General features: G+C 35.7%; 1 non-coding gene across 1 annotated transcript; it reads left to right on the top strand.

Moving 5' to 3' along the window:
• Positions 1 to 7,542: 7,542 nt before the first annotated feature.
• Positions 7,543 to 7,649, top strand: LOC141699617 (small nucleolar RNA R71). The gene has a single exon (XR_012566059.1). It is a non-coding gene; the product is annotated as a small nucleolar RNA R71 (small nucleolar RNA).
• The last annotated feature ends 2,955 nt before the right edge of the window (positions 7,650 to 10,604 follow it).

Here is a 10,604-nt window from a genome sequence, read left to right on the forward strand (position 1 = left end):
TCTTGAGAAAATACCCATTCTTTCGGGTTATTTGCGAACCCTGAATTGAGATGTTTTGAAATCAAAATGATTTGACATCAAAATAATCTACGGACTAGATGGTTAGGATGAGGGCCAGGAATGAGCTGGACCCTAAGGGTCAGGGATGGCTGGACCCTTGATTATTAGGCCATAGTTGCCTGGGTACCCCATAAGTTGGTGGGTCTATGCAGTTGGGTATAGATCCGCATTATATCCTGACCGATCAGCAGGTTATAGTGCTTATGTTGGTTTTAAGTGTCCAGTCTAATTTATTATTGATCACCATTAACGACATTCCTTCTTGAATAGTGTATGATTACAAAATCAAACAAAGATTTGATTCAAAGAGATGAATCAATGATACGTTCACTGTTCTTTTACAAAAAAATATGATTTATGATTAAAGGCCAATGAGGGCCGATGTTTTATTCGCTCAGCTGTTTTAAATAAATAAAGATGTTTTGAAATCATTCAAAATCGTTTCCAGAAGTTTCTTTGATCTAATACCTGGAAACCATTTATGATACTTGCTGGACATTTTTGGCTCACTCTTGCTTTGTGAAATCCTATTTCTTTTAGTATCAAATGAGTGTAAAAGTGAATAACTTTCAATAGACGGCAAAAGTGAAGAGTTTCCAGCTGAAGGGGATTTGGAGGTGTCAGAGTTATCCATACGAGGAAATTAGTAAAGAGGTAATGGAATTGTATTTTAGATATTGTAATTTTAGAAGATTAGATTCTTCTTTCATACCATAACCTATAAGCGATCCGTATTAATGGGGGGTTATCTGTATATTTGTTTTAATATACAGGTTGATATTATTTAATGTTATTTAGTGACAGCCAATCCTGACCCCGAATTTGGGGATGTTACAAGAGGTGCAGGGCGAGGGATATCTATGACATAGAGATTGCGCTCTTGTTTGAGGAAAATCCTCAAGTTCCTCTGCCAGTCAAGGAAGTTTGTTCCTGTCAGCTTGTCCTTCTCAAGGACTGATCGCACAGAGAAGTTGTTTGAATTGATTGCCATATAATATCTACAATGTTTAAAATGCATAAGATAAATTAGTCTGCAGATGAATATTAAATTATGTTCAAGTGATTATTCATATATATTCAAAATATATATCTCCCACTATTTTATCAAATTAATAGCCCTAACTATTAATTCGGAAAGAATATCTTCTATATACTTTTTAGTTAACCAAGATCCAAATTTCACAACGTTTTAGTTCAGCTTTGGCTTTACTCCTAAAATATGATTCAATACGGTAGAAAACATTTGTCAATTATATCAACTATATAACTCTTGGATAGTTTAGTGGAATAACATTTATTCTTATTTATCCATAAATCGCACCAAACTCTATGCATCTAAGTTCACAATCCTATTGTGGTAACTTCGTTAAGTCAAACCCAAAGGTCTAAAAAGTATCATATACTTCAATACACCGTCCCACGATAGATGGGAGTACTTCACTCTGGAGAACCCATTCCTTATCGATCTAGGGGTTAATGCATTGGATATATTAGAAAGCATCTAAACAATTAATATAAACATTAGGGTTTTGTTAGTAATATAACGATCATGATCCCATCATAAAGAGATTCCCAATTTTTCCTTGAATAAAATACTTCAAATCAATACTCGTCAATGGTTTGATTTCCAGGTAGTGGAGGAGTCACATCCGTCTCGCTTAAAACCCACAGCCTTACAAGTTCGATGTACCCGTTGTTGACAAAATCGCCCCATGTCGGAAATAAAGAAGATTCGTATTTCATTCTGTGTTTCATAAACACGAGAATCTCATAATCGTTTATAAATTTTAAAATCTTGAGTCGTTACAGATTTTATCTTGTTTAATAGGCATGACATGGGTGACTTATCTAATACATACATCCATACATGATTAATCTAATTAAAGCATGCATCATTAGCTATTCTATACATACATTCATACATCAATATTTAAAGTGTGGTATGTAAATATGCTTGGTTATGGCCTTTATCCTGTATGATCCTTTCAAGCTAATGAAAGGATCAAGGTCAATCTATGATGAATAATATAAATACAATTATAATTACAAGTCTTCATTCTTCTTGTCTCTATTGCTGCTTCTCCTCTTGGATCATGCCTTCTTGAAGTACCTTACATTAAAACAACCTGTACTACTGTACTTACATAAGAAAACTCGAGTTACATTCGAGGTAAACTAATTACAAAGAATAAACGACATGCGAGTCGTTTTTAGAAACCAAAACCATTAACTAAAGGGTCTTGATGCCATAAACATACACCATGATATCACATGACACATAAAAAAATACTTATAATATTAACATGGTATCACATATCATAGTTCAGACTATATAATCAAACACAACATATTTACCAAAATTCAGAAAATTAAAATCAGCTTTCTAAAAATTAAAAATCGCTGTTTCGAGGTCTGTAACGACATCCAATGGCTTACATACGCGAACCTGACTATGTCAGTCTTGCTCAGTGACCCGATTCCAGTTGGAAAACACATATCATTTGTAAAAATTAGACACAGGACACAGATTTCACCAAATCTGTTCAGTTTTTTCAGAAATCGCATCGTATACGATCTCCATAATAAAAACAAAGTATATCATATATACTCACACAGCGATACATACAACCATCACATGATTATAAAATACATCATGAATATCATATACATAGGAGTGAGCATTTCCCGGTTCGGAACCGAGAACCGAACCGAACCGATCAAAAATTACGGTTCCGATTCTGTTCTTAACTAATACGGGTCCGGTTCGGTTCTTATTTTTCTAGAAATTTTGGTTCTTGGTTCGGTTCGGTTCTTAACATACTAGAAACGTAAGAACCAAACCGAACCGTATATAAATGAATAAATACAAAAAAATATATAAATATATGTATATATATTACGTATTATATTTTCTTATTTATAATACTTTAAAATTTTTTAAGAAAACTATGATTTTTATTGTATTACTCGTTTCTTTAAATAGTTATGGAGTTTTGAATATTTTTATAAATATTTTTCTTCATAAATATTAGAAAGTAATCAAATTAAAAATGATTCACCACTAATAAGAATCTTCTTTTACTAAGTTACCCTCAATAAATAATAAAAACTGGTCAAAATTTAAAAAGTTAGAATATAAAATAATATAAAAAGTAAATATATATAAAATAAAATATAAATTCGGTTCTTTCGGTTAAGAACCGAACCGAACCGAAATTTACGGTTCGGGTACGGTTCGGTTTTTACATATAAACGGGTCCGGTTCGGTTCTTAAAATATTCCAATGTCGGTTCTCGGTTCTTTCGGTTCCGGTTCGGTTCGGTTCTGACCCGTTGCTCACCCCTACATATACATATATATTCAAAATTATATACATGCTCACTTATATCAAAATTATAAACATACAACCGAATTAAAACGTTTCTCAAGTAGCTCTGATGCCATTGTTGGGAATCATGGCACAAACACAGCGGAAGAAAAAAAAGAAATATGAAAAACGAAATCCTAAACGCAGGATCCATGCGAAATAAAATATTTAATTCGGAGATTAGATGTTTACCTTATTAAAGCTTTCCTTATGATTGTGATGAATATACAGATCTTGATGAACCAACACAGCAACCCTCCTTTCGAAGATCTGCTCTCCAAGATATTCACACGAACGCCTGATCGTCCAACGATCACCGGAGCCGGTACTAGCCGATTTGGTTGCCTCTTTTCTCTCTCTCTCTCTCTCTCTCTCTCTCTCTCTCTCCCTCTCGCCTTTCTAAGATGTAGAGCTGCTAGGGTTTTCTCAAAAATGTGATGTGTCAACTAAACCCTAAAAATATACATCTTAATGTATATATGGGGAGAGAGGATTTGGGCCTAACCCTAATCTTAATGGGCTTCTAAAAGGACCCATTCTGATTTTGGGTTTATATTATTATTAGATTCAAATTCTAATATATTACAATTAATCAAGTCTCACTTAATTAATTATATAATTAAATTCAAATTAACAATAAAATATTTAAATTCATAATTTAAATAACACTCTGTTTTAAACGTTCTTTGTGTGTGACCCTTTAGATTATTATTACGTTGGCAATAATTTTATTTTCTAATAATAAGATTATAAACAATGAGTGGCATCTAGTAATACATCATTGCTCCCCAAGTAATAATAATAATTGGTGATTCAATTAAACCTTTCGTGAATAATGTACAATGTAATATAATCCCTTTAGTCTTATATTATTGATCAAACTCGAGGCATGCATTGTGTCATCCTCTGCAGGCGTTTTATCCTTCTTTAGTTGATCAATGAGTAAACTATTAAAGAAATAACCATTTGAGCACGGCCATGCATTTTATAATCTTACTCAATCAAGAGACAAATAATATCACTCCTTTAATAAAGGAGGGCTAAATCCCATCTAGATCATTCATATTTCTCATACGATTCATAATATACCCAATGTCTACTTTTATTATTACCCGGTCAAGGATAACTTTCAATAGTATCAAAGTATATTAATTCTCGTATAGAAATATAATGATTTCAGGTCAAAGGACCAATACATCATTATCACTGTGAGATTAACTTATGACACTTTAAACATGTAGTATCTCACAACGGGTCGATCCATCACCATGTATTTAATACATGTGCCTGTGTTTTGACTTTAGTATCACCATACCTATGATCATCAGTCGACAAACACACTAGTCTCAACATATTTATTATCGTCCCTTAACAATAATACTTGACTAGGGACCTTTAGGAATATCAATACTATTATCATAATCTCATTTCTAAGTCACGTACTTAGAGATACAGATTTACATATCATATTTCAAGGACATTTATTAGTCTAACATTTTATCGCAGAAAATAAAGATATAATAAATTAATAAAGAATAATCCATAGAATCATAATTAATAATCCAAATATTTCATAATATAAACATAATAGTGTTGTCTCTAGGGCACAAACGCTAACAGCAGGTGCTCCACACAAACCAAAAGAAGCTCTCCTGAAGGTGAAAGTCCCAAACAAACATGTGAAAGTAGTCTTTTCCTGATCTCCTGGAGCAATGCCAATCTGATTATAGCCCGAATAGCCATCCAGAAGATAATAGTACTCATGCCCAACCAATATGTCATGCATCTGATCGATAAAAGGAAGAAGGAAGTGATCCTTCCTTGTGGCCTTGTTCAGCTTCCTGTAGTCCATACAAACTCTCCACCCCGTGCCTGTTCGAGTAGGAATGAGCTCATTCTTTTCATTAGCTACCACGGTGATGCCTCATTTATTCGGCACACACTGAACTGGACTCACCCAAGAACTGTTAGAAATGGGATAGATGATCTCTGCATCTAGCCACTTGAGAATTTCCTTCTTCACAACTTCTTTCATGACCGGATTCAGTCTTCTCTGTTGCTCAACAGTAGGATTGCTACCTTCATCCAGCAGAATTTTATGCATGCAATAAGAAGGGATGATTCCCTTGATATCTGCTATAGTCCATCCAATTTCCGACTTGAACTCTCTCAAAATTCTCAAGAGCTTTTCATCATCACTACCTGAAAGGTCAGATGCAATAATAACAGGCAGAGTAGATGCATCACCTAAAAAAGCATACCTTAAGTGTTCAGACAATAGTTTAAGCTCAAGTGTAAGAGCTTCCTCAATAGATGGCTTGAGGCGCTTTGGAGATTTGTTCATCTCCTCAAATCCAAGAGATTCAAAAGGCATATCCAGCCTTCACCTCCAAAGAGAAGTATTCAAATATTGCAACTGCTCATCACCTTCATCATCTTCACTATCTGAATTCCCCAACAAGGCCTTCTCTAAGGCATCAGACCTTAGCATTTGATCAAGTTCTGAAGTAACCATAGAATCGACCAACTCAACTTTTAAGAACTCCTCATTATCAATAGGGAATTTCATGGTATTGAAAACATTGAACGTCACATCCTGATCCAGTACTCGCATAGTGAGTTCACCCTTCTACACATCAATCAAGGTTCGGCCAATAGCCATGAAAGGTCTTCCCAAGATTATGAGAATCTTCTTATCCTCCTCCAAATCAAGAATTACAAAATCAGTAGGAAAGATGAGTTTATCCACCTTGACCAAGACATCCTCCATAATGCCTCGTGGATATGTAATAGAACGATCGGCCAACTACAAGGACATATAAGTAGGCTTTGGATCAGGTAAGTCCAACTTCTTGAAGATAGACAAAGGCATCAAATTGATGCTAGCTCTCAAGTCACATAAACATTTGTCAAATGACACTTTTCCAATGGTACAAGGAATAGTGAAGCTTCCTGGATCTTTAAGCTTCGGAGGCAACTTCTGTTGCAGCACAACACTGCATTCCTCCGTGAGAGCAACTGTCTTTAAGACATCAAGCTTCACTTTTCGAGAGAGAATACCTTTCATAAACTTAGCATAACTAGGTATCTTTTCAAGAGCTTCAGCGAAAGGTATGTTAATATGAAGTTTCTTGAACACCTCCAGAAACTTCTCAAACTACTTATCCATCTTTTTCTTCTACAGCCTCTTAGGAAAAGGAGGTGGAGGATAGATCTGTTTCTCCCCTATATTATCCTCAGGATGAGTGTGTTCCATAATAATCTTCCTTGGTTCCACTTCTGCTTCCTTCTGCACTTCTTCCTCAGCCACAGCTCCATCTTCCGAAACTTGTGATTTTTTGGGATTTGCAACCTTCCCAGACCTCAATGTAATTGCCTTAACCTGCTCTTTTGCTTCCTTCTTTCCTGGAACTTCTGTGTTACTAGGTAGTGAACCAGGTTGACGATTCAGCAAGGTATTGGCATTTTGCCCAATTTGATTCTCCAAGGTCTTGATAGACACAACTTGGCTCTTGCACATGGGCCTTAACTCCTCTAATTCAAATTTTTCATTAGATTGTTGCAATTGGAGTAATTTTCTTGGTGCATATTGCGGTTGCTGAAAACCGGGAGGGTTGTATTGCTTTGCAGCATACTGCTGATAAGGTTGTTGCACTGAATTCTGAGTATTGCTCCAGCTGAAGTTAGGATGATTGCGGTTGTTGGGAGGATAGGTGGCTGGAACTGGTTGTTGCGACCTCTGAAAGCTGCTCACGAACTGAGCTGATTCACTAGAAATAGCAAACTGCTCCGTCTCATGCGCACCAGCATAAAGCTCATAAACACTAGTGATTTGATTCACTCCATAATTAGCCAAAGAATCCACCTTCATCGTCAAAGCCTTAGGCTGAGAAGCTATAGCAGTAGCTGCATCCACCTCCATAATTCCTGCTACCTTTCCCTGAGGTAGTCTCTGAGTTGATTTCTGGTATTCATTAGCAACCATCAGTTCAATCAACTCATAAGCTTCATCGTAGCTCCTATCCCATAAGGCTCCACCTGATGCTGCATCAAGCATGGGTCTAGAAGTTGCACCCAACCCGTTGTAGAAACAGTTAATGATCATCCTATTAGGAATCCCATGGTGAGGACTCTTTCAAAGCATCTTCTTATATCGCTCCCAAGCATCACACAAAGACTCTCCAGACTGTTGTGCAAATTGAGTAAGAGCATTCCTGATTGCAGTTGTCTTTTCCATCAGAAAGAACTTTGTCAAAAAATTTTAAGCAAGATCTTCCCATTTGGTGATAGAGCCTGGTGGTAGAGAATGCAACCAACACTTAGCTTTATCCCTCAGAGAGAATGGGAAAAACCTTAGCTTAATAGCATTTTCAGACACATTGTTGAATTTGAAAGTGTCGCAGATCTCGATAAAATCCCTAATATGCTTATTGGGGTCTTCTTTCGGAGAACCCCCAAACAGAACTGAGTTCTGCACCATCTGAATCGTGCTAAGTTTGATTTCAAAAGTGTAATCCGCGATGGCTGGTTGGACAATGCTAGACTGAATATCATTAATCTTCGGATGAGAATAGTCCATCAAAGCATTTGTATTCGCTTATGGTTCACCCATTGCAACAAGAGCTTCTTCTTCAACTTTCTAAACTAAGACCTCTTCTACAACTTCCTCTTCTGCTTTTTCCAGTGTTCTCTTTCAAAGTTGAGAACGCGTTAGCATACACGCTCCCTAGAGTACCTAAAAAAGCAACAAATAAGCAAGTGATATATCCTAGTCAATGAACTTTAACGAACACTGATGTCAAGCACATAAACTATAAATAACCATGAGTCTCCGGCAGCGGCGCCAAAAACTTGTTAGGGCAAGAACATGCACTAATATTCATGCAAGTATACGCATTCGCAAGTAATATAGAATTAATTCTAGTTCGTTCCCACAGAGACTCCTTTAGGTTAATTTCAATCAATGTACTTATGCAACAATGGTGTGGTTATTATTCAATGCTAAGACGAATAACAAATTAGTTTTATTTATAGCTAAGATTATTAACTAACATGCAAATAACTAAGAGATTAAAAAGGTTGATTTTCTTATATAACACAAACATAGGATTCTAACTTCATTACTACTTCATTCAATAGCCTTTTTGTTCTTAACCTTAGCATGCAATGGTATTGACACTAATCGGATAACACAAAACTAGTAAACGCCAACTTTCGTTGCACGAATACCCAACTACCAGACATCCACAAAAGAGATAGAAGCTGAATAGACACCAATTACATTGACACCCTCTATGTCTATAGAATTTGACAACATAAAGGTTTAATGCGCAAGTTATCTATCGTGATTACATAGGGCAAGTAAGATGGTTAAAATTACCTACGAATCATGCATATAAATTACATGAACCTATGATAGCATGGAAAGTTCTAAACCTCTAAATTCATTATCGCTTCATTAGAGATTAACATACTATCTTATAAGTTTGCGATGCTCATAAGATGAATAAGCACAACCAATACTAGGATATCATACAATCACCACACACTAAGGTATCAAAATATATTAACTAATTGAAATCCATAAGTAAATCCGCTAGAACCCCACAATAACAATTAGCCCATAACCGAACTCATCATCACCGTGGGTTCCGATGAAAGCATGGTATAATAAAATAAGTCTTTATAAAACGAATAATAAACAAAGTACGTTAAACAAGAGTAATAGGTTTAACAAGGAAAGAAACGAGCATCCAAGATTACAACTTAGAACAAAGAATCACAAGAATAAACTAGATCTTCTTCGCCTTGGTTGAATTGTGCTGTAGGTCTTCTTGATGTCTTCTCCTTAAGCTCTGTTACGTCTCGTTATGAAAAACGACCTTAAGTTATCATTATATAGCATCCCAAATCAGCAGAGAAGTCCAGAAATCAATCTTTTATTCAAAATAGGATTCTTGAAACCCGACCTGGCATGGCCGCACGCTTCACCAGCGCGGGCACACTGTCCTTTTGCTTCTCTGGCGCGGGTGCGCCGATCTTCTGGAAAAACTGAAATTTCCTTCTTTTATAACTAGTTCTTGATGGCTTTTGCACGATCGATCTTCACAACTCCTTCCTAGCACCATTTTAGCATAAAAGTAATGCTAAATCACCTTGATCCCTCATATATGCCTGAAATGAAAAACACTACATAAACACATCAAAAACTCAAATAACTTGAGTACAAAACGTCAATCCAAGCCTTTATAGAGCATTCTAAGTGGACATAAATGCTGCTTAATAGTATCATATACTTCAACACGCCGTCCCATGATAGATGGGAGTACTTCGCTCTGGCGAACCCACTCCTTATCGATCTAGGGGTTAACGCGTTGGACATATTGGAAGGCATCTAAACAACTTAATATAAACATTAAGGTTTTATTAGTATTATAATGATCATGATCCCATCATAAAGAGATTTCCAATTTCTCCTTGAATAAAATACTTCAAATCAATACTCGTCAATGGTTTGATTTCCAGGTAGTGGAGGAGTCACATCGGTCTCGCTTAAAACCCACAACCTTACAAGTTCAATGAACCCGTTTTTGACAAAATCACCCCATGTCAGAAATAAAGAAGATTCATATTTCATTCCGTGTTTCATAAACACGAGAATCTCATAATCATTTGTAAATTTTAAAATCTTGAGTCATTACAAATATTATCTTGTTTAGAAGGCATGGCATGGGTGACGTATCTAACACATACATTCATGCATGATTAATCTAATTAAAGCATACATCATTAACTATTCTCAACATAAATTTATACATTAATATGTAAAGTGCGGTATGTAAACGTGCTTGGTTATGGCCTTTATCTTAAGTGATCTTTTCAAGCTAATGAAAGGATCAAGGTCAATCTATGGTGAAAAATATAAACAAAATTACAAGTCTTCATTCTTCTTGTCTCGATTGTTGCTTTTCCTCATGCATCATGCCTTCTTGAAGTACATTACATTAAAACAAACTATATTAATGTACTTACATACGAAAACTCGAGTTACATTCGAGGTAAAATCCAAAACCATAAACTTTAATTTAAAGGTCTTAAGGCCATAACCAGCACCATTCTCAAGTAAACAAATAAAGAACTTGAGAAAAAACAAAATATAGCAGGGTTCCGGGTGCGG

Source organism: Apium graveolens, chromosome 11 (genome assembly GCF_009905375.1).
Source record: "Apium graveolens cultivar Ventura chromosome 11, ASM990537v1, whole genome shotgun sequence".
NCBI lineage: Eukaryota > Viridiplantae > Streptophyta > Magnoliopsida > Apiales > Apiaceae > Apium > Apium graveolens.